This window comes from Phaenicophaeus curvirostris, chromosome 14 (genome assembly GCF_032191515.1).
Source record: "Phaenicophaeus curvirostris isolate KB17595 chromosome 14, BPBGC_Pcur_1.0, whole genome shotgun sequence".
In the NCBI taxonomy this organism is placed as follows: Eukaryota; Metazoa; Chordata; class Aves; order Cuculiformes; family Cuculidae; genus Phaenicophaeus; species Phaenicophaeus curvirostris.
Window position 1 is genome coordinate 20,877,501 of NC_091405.1, and position 20,822 is coordinate 20,898,322.

At 41.6% G+C, this 20,822-nt stretch overlaps 1 protein-coding gene across 3 annotated transcripts in view; it reads right to left on the minus strand.

The window, feature by feature from the left end:
• The window catches only part of ZNF536 (zinc finger protein 536), a 273,010-nt gene extending 253,533 nt beyond the window's left edge, over window positions 1-19,477 (minus strand). For 2 of the 3 annotated variants that reach the window (XM_069868169.1, XM_069868172.1), the window contains exons 1-2: window positions 19,392-19,474; window positions 5,348-5,418 (exon numbers count right to left, since the gene is read on the minus strand). The gene's annotated coding sequence lies outside the window, so the exon portion shown is untranslated. Of the gene's footprint in view, window positions 1-5,347; window positions 5,419-19,391 lie in introns of all 3 variants that reach the window. The other variant, XM_069868170.1, reaches the window with a different exon arrangement.
• Window positions 19,478-20,822: the final 1,345 nt, after the last annotated feature.

The following is a 20,822-nucleotide window of genomic DNA, read 5'->3' on the forward strand; positions in this document are numbered from 1 at the left end:
AGACACAACACTATTGTGGAGATATGTTTAGATTCCAAAATATTTGTATCAGTCAAAGACAGAAACACCTAAGACAAAAAAAAAAAAAAAACCACAACTGATAAATAGAATCATCCACTTTTTTTCACTTGACTGTATAATAAAGGTATCGTATACATTAAAGCACTTCTGTTACTGTGCTTGGCTGCCACATACAATACACAGACACATCATGTACACCTTCTCCATCTGATCTCCAGCACATTTGCAGCTCCCACCGAGTATCAATGCCATCCCCGAGCAAGCACTTGAGGACAGGGTTTAAGTTACAGGTGACAAAGATGCTCAAATGGAAGCGTTAATGGCATTGAAATCCTGTGGTCCCTCTGAGTAACATCCCTGATGTGAGACTCCTGCCTGAGTCTTGGCACAAAGCCCCAGGGGTGGCACTGAGCAGCCTGCGGGACTGGGCTGGAGGAGCTCACAGGAGCCGTGGCTGCAAGATCCAGGGAGGTGACCCAAAGAGTGTGCAATACGACCCTAGCCCTCACATAATCCCCCTCACTCCAGATACAGAAGTGATGGCATTCACGCCCACAGCTTTTCCTCTCCATTTTCTTTCCTGCCAGATGAACTTGTTTTCTCTTCTCATTCCTCATCATCAGCTTCTTTACTTAAGACATCCTGACACTTAATGCCACCATAATGTGGCACCGTTCCCTCCAAGTGAGACTGGTTATGGGATGCATCACCCTGAAACGCAAATATTAATGCCCAAAAGAGATGAACCGTGAGCATCACAGATGGACACGAAGGGATTAGACATAAACTGGTAATGGGATTGATAATTTACAAGTGTGCCAGACACAACAGCACATCGTCTTGATCGACAAGAACTGCTATCCACAAATCAAGCCGCCACAGGGACCTTCACTGCTCCCACCAATCAAGATTCATAACCAGCATTTTAAGACTGGTATTTTTTAAATGGCATCAGTCTGATACCAAGCACAAGTCAAGAGGAAAAACATTTTGAGGGAATGAAAAGCTGAAGCAAATACAAAAGGTACACTGGATGAATGCTGCGGCAGTCAATTAGTTAAGAGGGAAGAAGAGGTTACAGTCCAAAAGAGACTTTTCCAACAATAAAGTACGATGTACTACATTTAAGGAATGAACGCTGAATATGACCAGACGGCTCATAAAAAATGCCATGTGATCAGGTACTTTTTAAATATAATTTTGTGTTTAAAAGATGTTCAGATTGCAACCAGAAACTGCAGCGGTTTAAAAGTGCTGCCTCTCAGCCCCATTACCAGTCAGGCACTGTACACAGAGCCACGCTCAGGGAAAACACCCCACACCTGGGGTAAGTTCTGTCTCAATGGCTGGAAAACGTCATTTACCCAAGACAGTAAATAACAAACGTATTGATTCTTCTTTTCTTCTCCAGTTAACCTGAGTTTGCCAAAACACCCTGCCTAATGACGTTGCCTGATTTTACAGGTACATGTGTTGATGCTGCACAAAGGACCCAAACACCCATTCTCCCTCATGCCTAAAAAATCCTGAACTGAGAATTATTTGAAGAACTGCTTGTTAGAATTTCTTCCTCTAAAAGGCAGGTACGCATGGTACTTCATCAAAAGAGGCACACTGGGTCTAAATTATGAAAAGTCAGCCCGAGTAGAAGACGAAATTAACACAGCTCTGTTCCTTTCCCTACACAAGCTAAACCAGGTTCTTCTGCCTCATACATTCTGTGTTCGAGACCTTCTGCAATACTAAGCAAAGTACTCGTTTGCCAAAGAAGGATGCAAGCTGAAAGTAATTTATTTTAAATACAGAGCCCAAAGTCTTCGTACTTTTTGATTAATGGCAATTTTATCTTTCAACTTACTTGTTCACACAGTGCAAGACTTCACATCTTAGCTTAGCCTGCTCAGTCTGTTTGTGTTTTCCGAAGATGCCCATCTCTGCAGGCCCATTCTAATGCCAGGCTCAGCACCAGCACGGCAGTCGACACACACAGACCTAAGCACGATCCTCAGAACCAGCTTCTGCACATTCCACCTTCTTTCTTTCAACTTGAATTTTGTAAGCAATTTTAGGTTGGTGAATTGTGTCACAAAAACAGGAGTCTTTATGTGTTGGGTTTTAAAAGTTATATAATTCCTGCCCTGCCTCTAATTGCATTACATTAAATATTCACTAGAAACACATGGAAAATCTGCACACATTTCAAAGTAACTATTCTTTTTGTTCTGGAGACAAAATAATTTTTTGCTTAGTTAAAATTATTGATTTTTTTTTGCCAAATGAGTAATTGCAACGTGACTCGGTCACAGTGGCTCCATCCTTCTCCAGACCGATCTGTTATCTCACAACCCCTCTCCTGACTTGCCTCTCGCACCTCCAGATTTTCACCTACTTGGACAGTCAAGCTTTCTGCGTAAAGGACTGGATGTGAAGGGTTTGATATAAATTTCAGCTGGAGCTGCAAGGCAAACCACCAAATGGTAAAGCAGGAGCGTTACACAACTCATTCCACAGGGATATGTTTCCGTCAAGGAAGATCCTCCTATCTGCTCACATAACGCTGCATTTTAAATTAATTTCTGGCCTGTGGACTGTCTTCTAACCAAGACACCATTCTGTACCACTTCTGTCCATTATTTCTGAATGATCTTAAAGGTCTTTTCCAACCTAAACAACTCCATGATTCTGTGGGATCTTCTCCTATTCCTGCCTTACGCAGGCAGCTTGAGAGCAAGGAAGAAGCTTTCGAGAACAGCCCAGCCAGGACAGACAATAAACCTGCATGCTATCCTGAGGAAAGAGGGTGCAAAGTCCAGCCCTCCGTCTGTATTTCTAAAGAGCATAAGACACCAAACCCTTCTTGAAGAATAATTCTCTCTCTAGTCTCTCACCACATTGCTATGTAACTATTCCATAAATATTATCCTGCTCACATGCTTCTGTTTACTTAGCATACGTTATATTGATGCTATCTGGCAGCATAACTTTTAGTTCTGTCATCTTAAAATACTAGTGGTTGTCAATCAAAATAGAAAGAGCATAATAAAAATGCTCTAGAAACTAATAACCCTATATTTCTACACCCTCAGCTTGGAGCTAAGCACTGCTAAAAATGAGATTAATTATATGTTTGTACAGTGCCCAATACAATCAGACAGACCCCTAAACAACATCCTCCTAGAAACGAACACAGATGAGATACATAATCGTATAGAGAAAGCATGTGTGTCATGCAATATACACAACACTGAATTAATAACACCACCTTCCTTTGGCCCAGCTGCTTGATTTCCAAGAGAATTTGAGAGGCAAAAACCCACAATCTGCCCAGTGACACAGTGTAGGTGGTGGATGAGAGACAAGGGCACAATCAATACCAAAGTAAATATTTAGAAGCACGGAAGCATCAAGGAGATACACACAGGACAGGTCCCTGTAGTTACAACCAACGTGAGAGGTAAACTGATCAATTTAAGATAAAGGGTCAGAGAAATATCCTTTGAAGTATATCTACAAAACTTCAGCAGGAACTTCACTGCTTGGGACATTTAAATCTGCTCTGGACAAAGCATTAGCACATACCCTGTAGAGAACAGTGCTGCAGCGTCAAGTAGATGGACCAGATGGATAACAGTCCAATTTTTATTATTCTAATCCACCACCCTTACCAAGCTGGTGAAGTTACACATAGACCTTTCAAAGTACAACCATTAGAAAAAAAGTCTATGTCTATATAATACACACACACACTCCCCATATGGATGGAAGGTCTGGGTTTTAAAAACTCAAAGTGCAAAACCAAGTTTTGGACCTAATCTGCACAGGCTACAGCTGTAACTATGCATCCACTTGACAAGTGCAGACAAAATTTTTAGGATGGTTGCACAGGACGGCAGAACTCTTTATGGATATGGATATGTAAGGTAGGCTAAAGGAGGCAGATAAAGGCTTCCCTGCTTGTTATTGTTGTTACTCCTGTTTCCAGAGTGGAAACCCTCTTACTGACAAATGCACTAGGCACAACCCTCCTGGCAGTGCCAATAAAAAGATCTGTTGTCTTCATACTTCAGTAGAAAGAAAAACAACAGAAAGGTACGGAGAAGGGAAGAAGTGTTTTCCTTTCAATCTTTTAGGCTGTAATAGCCATAATTGGCTTTTGTAATATAGTTTGGCCCCAGTTTGTCTTTGTATCATGGTGAGAAAGAGCAACCTGCACTGATTTTTATACACAGATCTTAATGACTTCGATTGCTGCTAAGGATGCAGAACTGTGGCAGGATACAGCCACTGCCCTAAAGCCTTCGTAATTACTGAGTACACAGAATATTTATTACAGAGACTATGCCAGGCCTCTTTGCGAGCTGCCCTGGGCCTGTTCTCTGAGTCACATCAAGCAAGAAGTTTAAATGAAACTGCTCCCAAGTTTCTGAAATGGTTTAATAAAACATATACTGACTGTAATATTCAGTTTATAGTAGAAAACTATTGCCCCTTGGTTTGAAAAATGACCTCTAGTTGGCAATTTTACTCTCAGCTTCATAGATTATAGTCCGCTGTTGGTCATTTTCTCAATCCACAGGGCAATACTTTTCCATAACAAGCTCAAACTGCAATCAGTATTTGTAGGCTGTTACACAAGTTGAGGATAATATGTCTCAACACATTCTATTATATGACTAAACAAAAGAAATAACAACCTGGTGACACAGATGTGGAGAAAAGGAGCGCTATTCTTCTAACGCTGGGACAGCAGAAAAACGTATTTCTTTGTATTGCACTAATTTATATTAAATTTAATGTCTCCGATACACAATAATCGCTAATTTGATTTTTCCATTAACAGTGTTTTGGTTTACATTGTCTTATGTCTGTTCTTGGTTTAACGTTAAATGACAAATACTAAATTCTATTAGTACCAGATTTTAGAAACGACAGATAGGCTAATGCTGTAAAATCACATTAAAAGGTATTCACAAAGATACCTTAAAGATCATTTGCTCTTAGGCAGGTAAAACACATTCATATACTCATAGGTCTGATATTAGGAAATTCTGATACACTTTAGTAGGTGAGCTGCAAGTAACTGTTTGAGCACCGAGCTCTACCACACGAACCCAAGAGGGAATATCACATTTTGGAAAAGCTGTTCCCATATTAGATAGTGAAATGCATCCATTGTGCTGACTAGAAGTCATGGGCCAGGAAATGAGGGAGATCTGGAGTTTGTTCCCAGATGTGCCAGGGACAGCTATGCCAGTGACAGACGTTTAAGTCACCCCACCTTCTCAAAGCACGGTTACTCCGACCTGCAGGGCTAAAGCCAACTTACCTGGCTGGCCGGAGCGTGGAGAGGTTTGCTTCCTTAATCAATAGATGACGAAAGCTCTTGTAGATCCTTTACTGAAAATGCAAAACATTTATAATTACAAGAGTAATATTCATCCCCAGCTGTCAATAAAACTGGCTCCAGCTTGACACGCACCCTCACGGAGCCAAAGAGAACAACTCCCTAAGCTACCACTGGTAGAGTCAAACAGGATGCACAGTTTGCTATCCTGGAGAAATTACAAGTATTCTATCTATTAAACAAATGCATCACAATCACCGACAGCCACAACAGGCCAGAAGGGAGAGTTCTGGGTGATCAGGCCCAGTCAACATGGGTTCACAAAAGGCAGGTCTTGCCAGACTAACCTGATCACCTTCTATGACAAAGTGACCCGGCTACTGGATGAGGGAAAGGCTGTGGATGTGGTCTTCCTGGACTTCAGCAAAGCCTTTGACACAGTTTCCCACAGCGTTCTGCTTGAGAAACTGTCACCTCTGGGCTGGACAGGTGCACACTCTCCTGGGTGGAAAACTGGTTGGATGGCCGGGCCCAGAGAGTGGTGGTAAATGGTGTGAAATCCAGCTGGAGGCCAGTGACAAGTGGGGTTCCCCAGGGCTCAGTGCTGGGTCCAGCCCTGTTCAATGTCTTCATCAATGACCTGGATGAAGGCATCGAGTGCACCCTTAGCAAGTTTGCGGACGACACTAAGCTGGGTGGAAGTGTCGATCTGCTGGAGGGTCGGGAGGCTCCAAAGGGATCTGAACAGGCTGGACCACTGGGCAGAGTCCAATGGCATGAGGTTTAACAAGGCCAAATGCCGGGTCCTTCACTTGGGGCACAACAACCCTGTGCAGTGCTACAGACTGGGAGAAGTCTGTCTAGAAAGCTGCCTGGAGGAGAGGGACCTGGGGGTGTTGGTTGACAGCGACTGAATATGAGCCAGCAGTGTGCCCAGGTGGCCAAGAAGGCCAATGGCATCTTGGCTTGGATCAGAAACGGCGTGACCAGCAGGTCCAGGGAGGTTATCCTCCCTCTGTACTCGGCACTGGTGAGACCGCTCCTCGAATACTGTGTTCAGTTCTGGGCCCCTCACCACAAGAAGGATGTTGAGGCTCTGGAGAGAGTCCAGAGAAGAGCAACAAAGCTGGTGAAAGGGCTGGAGAACAGGCCTTATGAGGAGCGGCTGAGAGAGCTGGGGTTGTTTAGCCTGGAGAAGAGGAGGCTGAGGGGAGACCTCATTGCTCTCTACAACTACCTGAAAGGAGGTTGTAGAGAGGAGGGTGCTGGCCTCTTCTCCCAAGTGACAGGGGACAGGACAAGAGGGAATGGCCTCAAGCTCCGACAGGGGAGGTTTAGGCTAGACGTTAGGAAAAAATTCTTTACAGAAAGGGTCATTGGGCACTGGAACAGGCTGCCCAGGGAGGTGGTTGAGTCACCTTCCCTGGAGGTGTTTAAGGCACGGGTGGACGAGGTGCTGAGGGATATGGTTTAGTGTTTGGTAGGAACGGTTGGACTCGGTGATCCGGTGGGTCTCTTCCAACCTGGTTATTCTGTGATTCTGTTTGACCAAGAACTCTAAGAAAAGCCTTAAGAGGAATACGTTCATTGCAGATCTTTATGGGCAGCTTCAGAAACTACCTGCATCTATAATAATGCATTCCAAGGTGCTAACAGGGCAGATCTTTTTCTTTCTTCACTTTTCACTACTGTCCCTACCCTGTTGCTCAGTCACAGATCCACCCGCACCCCCTAGCAGGAATTTAACTGATCTGGATCCATTTCAACATGTAGGAGCTTCATCCATAAGCTTTAAACCATTTGAGCTAAAGAATGTATTTGAATGTTGTTACCAGAAGATGATGGCTCTTTATCTTACAAGTCTTCAAGGAATTTAGATGTCTAACTCATTAATACTGTTTGGTGCATTAGATTTTACATTTTTATGATTTCAAAAGAAAGGCTTTCTAATGCACAAAAAAAAGCGCATGCTTTTTTGCCTTTTTTTTGTTACATTTTTCATTTTAGGGTAATAAAGTGGCACATATGTGCCACAGTGTAATGGAGTAATTAAGGAATACGATGTTTATCCTAGGTCCTGTGTTGTACATCTTCATAACTCACTCATAAAAATTAATGTATGATACCACACTCCAGAATGATATATGTATATTTACCATACCTGTTGAGAATAAATTGTTCTAAATTGGATTACCCCGATATCCAGGGAGAAATGTAAAAATTACATTGTTATTTTAAGAATTTACATTGCGGTGTATAAAAAAAAACAAAACAATCTCCTCACTATGCTTTTGAACTGTCACGTTCCTCCCACTGTTACAAAATCATAATTGCTGCTGCCACACCTAAAAATCAAATGCAATGCATATTGTATTTCTTCATACGCTGTGCATTTCCTACCTTAATCACAAAGCCATATACAGTTTATTATAGGCCCATTCTTTCATTACTGACTGCTTTTGCATATAAGTAATACACAACTATGCATGCAAGGACTCATAAAATCCTCATTTCTAAAATCAACAGATGAAAAATCCCTAAATAATAATGTACAGATGTTTCATATTTAAATGAGCTGTTGGCATTTAATGCTGCCAATCAGATATGCAATAAAATGGGTGAATTTCAAGGTACCCAGCATTTACAACAGATTTTTTTTTTTTTTTTTTTAAATCTAAAGATCGTTTTAGGATGACTGAAAAAATGACTGTTCAATAAGTACACAATGATCCATTTCTGATGCCATCTTGATATTCCTACAAGTCATCAACTATACTGTCCTTCCAGACCAATTCCTATTCCTTTTACCTCAAGAAAGTTGATTCTGCTGTCCTTAAGCTGCAGCGCCTCACTAAAAGTAAATTATCTGCACGTTATCTGCAGAGTAATCCTCTTCTTGAATACAAGACAGAACATCAGAGTTACTAATCCTACACAGATAGAGCAATTCACATCCACTGTACGTCTTACTGTAAAGACAGAGTAATACAATATGTTTGATAAATCATGTATGTGTCTGCACAAAGAAAGAGGTTTATCTCCTTTCCTACAAGATGCATCCATATTAAAACACACACGCGCTCCCCATGCTGGCGCTGCAACAATCTTTAGAAGTTCTATAATAGAGACATCCAAGTTTAAAAAATGAAGTGGCTCACAGGTCAAACAAGTTCCTGATGAGAAGTGCTTAACCAGAAATATTATTCCACTGGTTGTAAGTTTTCACCCATACATCAAACCCCGGAGTCTATTGATTAAATAAAACTGCTCTTTTTTTATTTCAAAGCAAAAGAGAATTAAATCATCCCCATTGTTTTCCCTTCCTTGGGAACTATCACACCGTACACACTGTCCATGTGTCCTGCTTATAATTACAACACGCGCAAGAGAGCTTATTGCACAGTGACTGATCACAGGTTTCTTGCCTCTGCCTCCAAATCTTCTGCTTCTGGTCATAATCAATGACACTTCAAGGCCCAATATTCTGATCCAACACGGCAAGCGATATGATCCCAGATCTGCTAAAAATCAATGAATTCCTTTGCCTCAGGAAATTCTGGATCAGGACAGCTTTAAGTCTATGTAAATACAAGAATTTACAGCAATTATGCTGGCACATCTTTCCTTTCTCAAACCTCCTTTCCACTGCATGATTAGCTTTATCACATCTTAGTTTTGCTTGCAATCCTACACAGAGCACTGCAGGCCAGGCAGCCCTCGCAAAGCCTTGCTCCAGTCCAGGTCTGACGTTTGGAGAACAGAGGGTGTCTTTCACCAAAACACACCAAACCCACTGCGTACGGGTCCACACGGCACTCGCCGGGGGCTGAAGGTGCCATCAAAAGCTAACGTAGTACAGACAGCTAACGTGCTGCTAATGATGCCTTTGAAGAACACCAAAAGCTGGATACAAAAAAAATCTTGGAGCTTAGTTTTGCCTTTTTTTGACTCGTGCAAAACTGTCCTAGTTAACAGCTCCCTTGGGATACTGCGTGTCCGAGTCAGCACGGACCCAGCCGACCGGCCCAGTCCTGCTCCAGCATGTGCCAAGATGCTCTGACACAGCCAGAGAACCCTGCAACTTCCACTCTGGGAGGGGAACATGGCAAGGATAGAAAGGTAGCACCCAAGGCCACTTGGATGTATCTCATCCCACACTTGCAGAGAAAAAGACGCAGGCTAAACTCAGTTCTGTTACTCTATATGCACGCTATTCAGTAACTTGTATGAAGCACTGTAAAAATTCCTTGCCTTTAAAAAAAATATTCAATGCCCTTTGAATTTTTAAATCAGCAGCAGAGTGTAGGGTAAGTACATAATTAGTAATTAATTCATGAATAAAAGAAGGAATTTATTACCTGTTAAGTTACTCCAGTGTAATGGTGTTACAGAAACACAGAACAATGAGTAAACAGACATCTGTACCAGCTGAAAATGCTGTAGCTCGGGCACATCCTTCAGCCCTTCAGTCTTTTTCCACTGGAAATCCCTCATTCGGCACCAGCAGAGCAAAGATGAAAACCTCGCTTCTGCCAAGTAGCAGTAATTTCTGCCCATGGTGACATTCAGAAGAGGATCAATCAAGCCACAGGGGTAAGGAAACTGTTTGCTTATGATGTGACTGTCAGCAGTGAAGAGGAGTTTGTAACACCCTCCACGCACCAAGAAGACACACAAAAGAAACACTTAAAAAAAATAAACCCAACAGATACTCTTGCAACATATATCAATGCAGTTCTCCAGACTGAACAAGCAGTCAGAAGATCAAGAACTCACAGTCTGGATTTTCCTCTTAGTCAAAGAATATAAGGATTCTCCTGAAGCCTTTGATTGATATATGATCTTTTCTTTCTTTTCAGGCAGAACAGCTGTCCAGTGAACTAGAAGAAATAGCCCTGAAGACAGCTTTGTGCCTGATATGACTTTGAGAGGGAAAATTATCCCAATGATAAATGCTTTACATGGAATGTCTAAGAAAAGAAATAAAATCAAAGTGCCATCCATGAAAGAATTTTTCTGTTCCAGCAAGCAAGCGCCGTTCTCATCACTGGGGTTGGGGGGCAGGGTCACAGGGTCCGATACCAAAGAGAAAAGGCACGTCCCTCACAACTAGATTTGGAATGAACCAAACCAAGAAGGGCAACTGGGCAAACAGGGTGGGAAGCAGAGGATTTTTCAAGGACTGCCAGGACACAGAGACCTAGGATATAATCTCCTTCCCTCTCCTTTGTAAGGAAATCCTTTAAAAAAAGGTGAAATACTTGCACTTTGCTGCCTGATAAACAATACACAGAAACAGCCTGACTGTCCAAGAAAGAGCAAAGCAACAACAACCAGCACAAAGCTTCCCAGCAGTGCTTGGTACAAATGAGCGTACGGCCACTGTGGTAACGCTGTGAAGTTGTAACCCCATCAGAGAAAAGGCGGCACGAGATGGAGCCTTCCTGGAGCTGCTCTAGAGCGGTCTTTTGGCACCATGGTGAGGGGCTAAGAACAGGGTCTCGGAGAACGAGCAGCCAGGATACTCGGGTGAAATTTGCACACCTTTCTCATTTCATAGCATGTCTTATTGAAGCACCTCAGTCTACGGATGAGCACTGATGGCTGCTGCCATAGACAGCCACCAAAAGGAAGAGCACCTACAACTCCTAATTCCTTGAAGTAACCAAATCCAGTGAAACACCAACTGTGGGAACCAGTACATCAATGACTGCTCCACCTGCTCTCCAAAGCCTTGTTCAGTTTTCTAAATGGATTAAGTTCACTGTTAATTTGGTCAAGAGTGCGATGACCTTCCACCCACCCTACTTAGTGGCCCTTGAATCCTTAACCTGGATCTCCTTGCTCACTCTGCCCAAAACTCTTCATCTTCCAATACAATAGAACTTTCCTTAACAGTATTATTCCACCTTTCACTCTCCTCCCGACCAAGCACCTCTCTTCCTGCCCCAAAACCTTCATGAATAAGCCCTTGTGAATATTCTAATTCCAGAATCTAATTAAAATTAAATGAGATCTTCAGCATTGAGAAACTTGGACACTTACACATTCGCATGTACGTTTGCACAGCCAGAGATAACTTCTCTCTTTTCCCTTGCATAACTTCAACGTTCTTTGTCCCCCTAACCTGAACCCTCTCCTTCATCCCCACCTTCTGGAGTTCTCCTCATCCTCTCACATAATCTGCCATTTACCCTGCACATCCGAGTGGTGCTCCCACCAGCTGTTGACATCTGCCTGCTCTTCTGCCACCTCACCAGTCCTTCCCTGCATCATCAAGCACCAGCCCCAGCTCTCACACAGGTTTCAAATCCACAGGTCTCAGAAATCCTGCTCCGTGGGATTCCAACAACAGATCAGGAGATAAGAACATAAAAGCATCCTTGATGTGGTGTCCCATCAGGAAGCCAACTAAGTCTGATAGACACCATCCTCTGACCCACAGGCAGGAAAGGGCTCAGCATTTACAGAGGAGAACAACAGTTTTGAAAACATCTTTGTATGGTCTGCAATTGGCCACCATTGCCTAACAAACAAAAAGCATTGACCTGGTTCTTTTCTTTTGGGGTAATCAAATTGCATTAAGAAAATAATAATTTCCACACACAGATGTTACACGTATGTGTATATGTCTGTGTTTCTCCTCCTTCTCCCCACTTTCAGTTTGCATTGGCAATCAGCAATTACTTCATAGAGAAAGTCTCCGGCATGAGCTTACAGGATGCCTTTAGTAACAAGATAATTATTTGTAACTCTATAAAGAATTATATTTTTTAATTTAAAAAGAAATCAAATAAAACCAGCTTTCATCTTTCCTACTATGCGAAGAAAACATTCTCTGCCTACAACTCAAATTATCATTCTCGCCTTTGTGCAAAATGAATTGACCCAGAAAACTAAAAGGGCAAGAACCCATATTTGCCAGGCTTATTCAGCAGCCAAAAGTTCATGAAAAACGCTGTTGTGTATCACATAGCAACCACTTGACGCCTATTGTTAAAGTACAGTAGTTATTCAAAAAGTAAAATCTTGCGTTCTCAAATAAGAAGCCAGGCTGCAATGTGTGTTTGCTGGTTTGGGGAAACAGTCATCTTGCCGTGCTCTCTTTTTCCATAGCCTTGGCACACACTGGCCAGCCACGCAACATGCAGCTACCCACAACGGAGAAAAGGAGCACACGAACGAGTGTTTTGCTCGTGTGACAACATCCACTCAGAGCAACACCCGAGACAACTATTAAAGAGAGCAAAGACCACACTGAGTAAAAACGTAATATTCCCAAGGAAGGCTGTGAAAGAGACAGAGAAAAGATAGTTAGCTGAAGGAAAAATAATAACAATTTCCATTAAACTGAGCATGCGTTACTTTAAAATATTTGAAGAGCAGTGGCAGATCACTTGAACTATCCCAGCCTCCCACATCTCCATGGAAAGCTGTTCTACTTTTGCTGCATCACAACCACATCAGACTGCATGTAAATTATCAAAGCTAGACCAAAAAGGTCCTTCTGAAACAACTGCTGCAGGAGATGAAGGGATGAAGAATAAGAAAGATATGAACTCCCTTGTAGGTGCTATTATGCGATATTAGACAAAAAGTACAACTCAGAACTTCAAGATAATGACATTTTTAATACCAGGAGGGAAAGGCTGACTTGCTTAGCATAGCTTTGAGATGTTTCATCAAGGCTGTGCGCAAACAGGTGTGCAACACTTTTGCTAGCTGTAAGATGCTTGTGGAGATTGCCTGCTTGTCTGACAGACCGTTTATACTCCTTTTGAGCAAAGACAGTGGTGGAAAGCATATTAAAAGGGGGAAAACGTGCAAATATCGATATGTTTGCCAAGAACCTTACTTGGAGCCAAGCTGTATCCAGGTATGTGCGTGCTGCTTCCATACTCTCTGAAAAGAAAGTTGAGTGGCAGGCAACAAACCCATACGAAAGCATGGAGCTGCTAAAGGAAAACATGAGAATGAATGAGGCCCCTAGGAGCAAAGAGATAGGGTTTATGACTTGAGAGAGAGAAAGAGAGAAGGGGTAGGGGGGAGGTGGAAAGATAGAGAGAGGGAACAAGAGGAAAGAGAGAGAAGGGAAGGAAGGAGGGAAGGGGGCAGAGAGAGAGAAATCTGGGTACTTCTAAAACAGATCATAAAATTATGGAATGTTTTGGGTTTGAAGGGACTTTAAAGCCCATCCAGTTCCAACACCCTGCCACAGGCAGGGACACCTCCCACTGGATTACGATGCTCCAAGTCTCAACCTGACTTTGAGCACAAGGTAGAAAACACTGATGAGCTGAAGTTGCAGCTTGCTTCCTGCAAGTGTTGCTGCTTCTCTGAATGAGAAAGTCAGAGGAGTATGCAAAAAAATCAACTCCTTAACTGCTGATCTTGGCCGGCTCACAAAGTATACATTCAAACAGCAGTGTATATACAACTGAATATTTGACTTGGTCCAATGGCAGACTGGTGTGTACTTATAGACAGGGACTGCCTATGGCAAGGAAACCCTTGATCTGGTCATCGGTCAGTGGCCTGGCTGTGGCAAGATGTGGTAACTGCACGCAACTGTCGAACAGCTGTAGTCACTACTGCACAGTCACATGTGATTTATCAGCAAGATACTGGCGTACTTAAGCAAAGACCAAGCTACTGCATCTCTGCACAAGTAAACGTTCAGAAATCTTTCTTCTAAGCCAATGAAAAGTATATGTTGAAGAATAATACAGAACTTCTCTAGCACAACTCAGATTCTCCCCTGGAAATGCAGGCTTCTCTCAGAAACAGATGCCCAGCCCAGGGACTGGTAATTTATGATCCACCAAAATATTCTGTTGAACAAAAAAGTAATACCCACACTGTGCCTATACAAATCACTAAGAATAAGTGACTCTAAGGACCAGTAAGAACAAAGCCCAAAACTCCTATCAAACATTATTTGAGGTTTGAAAAAGTCAAGACAAAGTGTAATTTTTTTTAAATGGGGATAAATTGGGATTTCTGTAACAATTGACTCATTTTGCCTGCTTTTATCTAAGGATCTCAAAGAGCACTCCAAGTGTTAATTAAATTACAAAGCATTTTTCAGACAGGTAAATGGTATTATGCCCACCGGGGAACAGAGAGAACGTTTATGTTTCATTACTAAAGTCACATAGTAATTCAGTGGCGAGCAATATAACCCAAGAATTACCAGTCGCCACTTCGACTCATTGACCCAATGGCCTTGCAAGAGATAAAATTAGCCTTAGAAGCCAAAAATACTTTCCTCCTGTGCTTTTCTGTCTTCCAAGAATTAGGCCAAGACTTTTAATTTCACCTTATTTCCTCCCCCTGGCTTACCAGGAGGCCTTCCTTTCAGAGCACACAAAAGAAGCCACTTCCTAACCTACCCAAGTGTGTTATAGATCACAGTGCGGCGATACCATAGGAACCCAAACAAGGGCACTGAACTGTAAGGGTGCTATTTAACAGCTTCCGCAGCTGCATCAGGGCCCTCTGCTCCCTCTTTTAACCAGTCATAGTCCCAGAGATGACACCTACAAGCCTCTTTCCTAGACTGAGGGTAGAAAGATGTGCAGATGAAGCAACACTCGGCAGGCCAGTCCACCGACTACCAATCCTCCTTTGACAATGAAACAGATGCAGAACTGCCTAAGGAACCCAGCGCCTCATGCGCTTCTGAGGATGATCTCCCACTGAAAGGAACAATGTAAGAAACGAACAACAAGGTCCTGAAAATGCTTCAGATAATGAAGTCTATTCTGCCGCCAACTACATCTATTTTGAGTCGTATGTAAAGAAATGAGGGAGAAGCCTTTCACTATTATGTTCTTGGCCAAAAAAGGAAGCAACCATTTGTCATTCCAACTTAGTCCCAATCAGCACAACTGCAGGATCCGTGAGGAATAAAGCAGTAAGATACGATGCAATCTGCACAGACAGTCATAGAATCATAGAATATTTAGAGTTGGAATGGACCTTAAAGATCATCTAGTTCCAACCTGCTGGCCATGGGCAGGGACACCTCACTAGACCAGGCTGCCCAAGGCCCATCCAACCTGGCCTTGAACATCTCCAGGGATGGGGCAGCCACAGCTTCCTTGGGCAACCTGGGCCAGTGTCTCACCACTCTCACAGTGAAGAAATTCTTCTAATGTCTAGGCTAAATCTGCCCCTCTCCAGTTTATACCCATCCCCTCACATCCTATCACTACAAGCCTTTACGAAGCCCCTTCCAGGTACTGGAAGGTCACTATAAGATCTCCTCTGAGCCTTCTCTTCTCCAGGCTGAACAAGCCCAACTCTCTCAGCCTGTCCTCATAGGGAAGGTGCTACAGCCTCCTGATCATCCAGTGACCTAGCGTGCAACCTAAAGCATCTCTAATTCAATACTGATACAACTCTGTCAGAGCTTTAGCAAATTACATCTCCCTTGGCAAACTGATTGCGGAGAATTCTTTACAGAAGGATTCTCTGTTTGGCAAATAATTCTTTATTACCAAAGCCAGGAAAGCATTTTTTTAAACTTTCTTTAAACCTTTTGAATACAATGTTGAGCCAAGAATTCAGGCTTTATTCTCTCCTCCCCCATTTCTTGTTATGTCATGAAGAATCAGCTACGTGAAAGAGATGAGATGTCTTTAATTTAAATGACCAAGGCTTAAGATTGTCTTTACCATGGTAGAAAATAAAGGTGCTGCATCCATTCCCAGTAGTTGTGTTATCATTATATGATATGACAGTCATGATCTTTTTCTCTTTTTTTAAAAATATGTCTAAAGAAGCACACAGTTTATACATTGCATTCAAAATATTTTTCTTCGTTTACGTTGATTGCATGTTTCAAACCACATTACAGCTGTATCGCTTAGCCCAAATCAAATAAGGGCTCCACATAAATGCATACACACACTTCCCTCGTTTTTAGACATTGCCAGTATTGACAAGATTAAAATATTTTTCTCATCCAGTATTTATTGTGCAATGACGAAACAGTAAGAGCAGGTATTTAACAGAACATTACAAAGCAGAGTTAAAATGTGGACATGCTGTTTCATTTGGATTTTTCTCTGACTGCGTTAAGTACGTGACTCCCTGACTGCAATAACAACATCTTTGGGAGATGAAGATTTAACATGCTTTGCAAAGACGCAGCGTTATCCAAACTCTTCAGCCATGCTGGTCAGGAGCATTATTAAAAAGATGAACCCCAGACTAAACCCATGACTAAAGTCCTCCTGGTGCAGAAGGCTGGGGGAATCGGTGTTTGGTGCAAAAGCAGCAGCAAATTCCCTCACTGTATCGAGGAATACAAAGCTGGAATGACTGGAAGGCAGTCACACACAAACAACTCCAACACTTTGAGGTGCACCAAGAGGTTTGATTACCAAAAACGTGTCCTGTGGATAGCTTCTCTACTTCCAGGGCAAACCGGTAATCCCTAACAACTGGAGTTGTCTCAGTTTGAGCACTGCTGTACCTGGCTGAACCACAAGTACAGGGTAGATATGTATGGATTTGGTTTTCCAGTGCCTGTACCTTGGGTTGCAAACCAAGGACAGGGCACTGCCTGATCCCTGTTTGCAGCTCGCAGCTGGGCACCACTCTGTGTTTCTACTGGCAAAGGAGCAAGGAATTGGCAAAGGGAATGCAGCCCAGCAAAGCCTCTGTAAGCAGAACTGGTGCTGCTGGGCAGCAGAGCAGAGCGCTGGCCTCCAGAGCGTGTGCCAGTATCTGGGTTAGAATGCAGGAAGACACAGCCACATCTTAGCCCAAATGCTTATTCTTGCATACTGCAATCTAAATATACCCCATGATGAATACGGCAGAATAATCAGAAGATACTGAATGCTTAAAATGCACCCTTAACAACACAAAACAATGTAACATGTATCTGTCTTTACGTGTCAAACAATTTGCCTAACAAATCATAATAATGCAGAATGATATAAAATTCTCCCATCAAGCCCAAACACATGCACAAAGATTACCATGGCAAAGAATTGTGAATTTCATTAAATATGTTAAAGGCAAAAAAAAAAAATTCAGCTTTGAAAAATAGTAATCCTGTCTTTCAACAAAAATATTATAGGAAGCTATGAATTTGGTAGATCTGAATAGGATGTTGGTACATGTTTTACTAAGGTAATATAATGGCACACTATTATTAGATCACATTAATCATTACTGTGCCAAAGGCACTGACAGCACCACTGAAAAGGATTGAAAGGGCTGGTAATGGATATAAATTACCCATTGTGTGATAAAAGGATTTTTACTAAGAAGGTAAGAATAAAACAGCAAATTTCTAATATAACTGTTGTGTAAAAACCAAAATAAAAGTAATCCAGCCAGTAATATCCACAAAATCAGAAAGTAAGCACTTTTGAAACAAGATAAAGTCACAATAAAAACTGTATACAATGTAAAATTAATTCCACGGTGCATATTATTGCTATCAATTCACAGTTTACATGATGACCTATAAGGGGGACGGTCAAAAGAAAGGTAAGCTTTGTTAATTAGAATTGAGTACGAGCTTCTGCACGTGCAGTGCAAGTTTGTGGGTTTGGAATTTGTTCTTTGTTTTGTTCTTCTTCTCGGGAATGGCTCCATGAGAGCCCCTGAAACCCAGGATATGTTGAGTTTTTTCCATTTTCTGCATTAACATCACAACAAACAGCACATGTGATGGTTTTATTTGTATTCCAAGCACTATTACAAAATGAACCGTGTCTTTGTGAAGCTGTTTAACCATTTGATTGAAACCATTTGTATCACTAATTGTCCAGTTCTGAGCTCCTCCTGTACTCTGAATTTCCCAATATTAGTAGTGCTCAGCAAAGTGATTTGGTCAAACTACGTCCCTATTTACAGCACTAAAAATCCATGTATCTTCTCTGAAGTTGATGGAATTGTTCTAGAAGCAAGTTACTGTAATTCTTTAAGTCGACTGTCTAGAATAAAACCCAGTAGCTCACATTCGATTAGTAAGTTTTAAAAATTGTGAGCCATGTTCTTAAATGATATAAATCCATAAGTATGGACATCAATCCTGAAAACACTTATGTCTATGCTTAACTTTACTCACGTGAGTAATTCCATTAGCATCAGTAATTCAATACCTGCTTGTGCATTTGCAGCACAGAAGCTTTAATACGCCTGAATATCCTCTCACTTACATCAGCTATAAATCAGCACAATCCCTCTGAATCACACCATTGCCACTGATTCACAAGGTATAAAAGTGAGTGGACAATCCAGTATAACCATTATAATAAAAAAAATAACATAAGAACTTGATTTGGGAGCAGGAGCTATCAGAAGTTTTGATTTAAGAATCAATTAACACATGTAGAACGTAGAATTACTTACTGGCTATTTCCTAGGAAGCCAGACTTTTACTTCAAACTGAGGGCCAAATAACCCAATTCTGATTTCACACAGATTTCCACAGCAATTGGAATCCTCCGACACTACAGAAGGTTTCCCTTTACTGCCCTGGAATAGCTCAGAGGGAAATCACATGTACAATGTAGTGCACCCCTCCACCCACAGGTTTTCATGAGTGTTCTCAGGCTAATACACAGCAGAACATGGCTCTTAATGATATTCATGGGATGTTCTATTGAACTTATGGAAAAAAGCAACAAAAAGTGGTAAAATTAATTTAATCATGAGTGTCATGGATTTTTTTTTTAACAGCAGTCTGTTGATAAAGTAATAAATGATGATTCATCTCTAACATAATTATTACATATCAACTGCATAAGATGAATGCCCATGATTTTACCAAGCAGACTTTTTTCTTTAAAAACCTATTTGTAGCTCACTACACCTTGAAAGGGCTACAATAAAGACAACCATAATATTTTCAAAGATGTTGAAAAAAAAAAGTGAGAACAGATTTTTAAATCTGATTTAGGTACCTCATTTTTATGTACTTTTTTAAAATGTAAAAACAAATCTCAAATCTTTAAGCAGAAAAAGATGTTATGAGAATGATACATGTAAGTATTCTTACCAGCTACTGTTAAGCCAACGAATCTGTTCCCTGGCTGAGGAAATTCTTAAAAGACACGGGAGAGGTACTGAAGGTCACAACTGTAAAAATAAAACCTGTGAGAAATTCAATATGTCAAAACTCAGTGTTGGAATCAAACATTTACACTAAAATATTACAATGCCACCTCAAGCAGACAAGCGGCAGAGCAGCAGAGAGTATGCAGAACAACAATATTAATGGGATTAACATGGGGGGTTTTTCAAGTCTTCACAATGTACATGTTTGGTGGTCATTTCAGCTGAGGCACTGAAAAGTTCTTTCAGTTCTGGATTGTTTTGAGAGGGAAAACCTCTCCTCAAGATAACACTGAGGAACAGAACGAAATTCCTCTGATCCTTTCCCCTAGACAGTGCAGCAAAAGAGGACAAAACAGGATAAAACCAAAATTGCAGAGTATACTCCAGAAACCCAGTTACTCTCTTTGACATTGATATTCTAATCTTTCAAACTGAGTAAAAAAAGAACAGCTACTAATTGTATATTTACTTTTTTTTTAATTCTATTTTATAACAGAAAAGTCTTTTGTAGATGATCTCATCTAATAAACCCTACTTAAAAGAGATAAGAGCTAGCAGTAAAAGCCAAACCAGAACACTTCCAAGATATTTGTCAGTAGTGAATTTAGGACCATCACATTAGTAAGCAAAATAGAAACAAAAACAAAGGGCATTCTTAGAGCAAAATAAAGTTCATTTGACTGAAGCTATAATCTGAAGAATTTATGACTGAAAATTCCAACTATGTTTATTCCGATGCATGTGTAACAAATGAAATTAAAGGTCACTTCCAAATAATACACTTTGTACATCCACATCAACCAAACTATTTCATACAGCAGGCTCTGGCTCCAGAAGCCCAGCTGAAGGACCTCAGCCTCAGGGCTTCACCTTACTTCTCAAGAGAAGCACCGACTTCTTCACAAGCCCTGTGCCGGGCTGTAGTGGTCTGTGCCTACAGAACCACACCTCTTCTCGGGGAAACCATTAAGAGCTTGGCCATTCTACTGCCTTTGGGTTAAATCAGTCAGCACAGAGACTACCACCCTGCTGGGCAACGCCACTTGTCGACCTGAAGGATAGACAACAATTTCAAGGACTCCTGTTGATGACAAAGGAACATTAAACAATCCCGCAAATTAGGAGCTCACTGCTATTTGGCACAGCCCTCTGCTAGCGTAATACCCATATAACCCTCCTCATATACCATCTCAGATCTCCCCAGACCCCGCCTTGTCCCAGGTACATCCAATGCAAAATGCTCCTGCACAATATCCTACTTATTCTGTGCCTCGTTCTCTTCTCACTCCTTTGGTTTCTCCACCACACCAAACACAGGCCACTTATTTTCATTTCCATGGTCTACCACGCCTCCCAGTTCCCACTCCTTCCC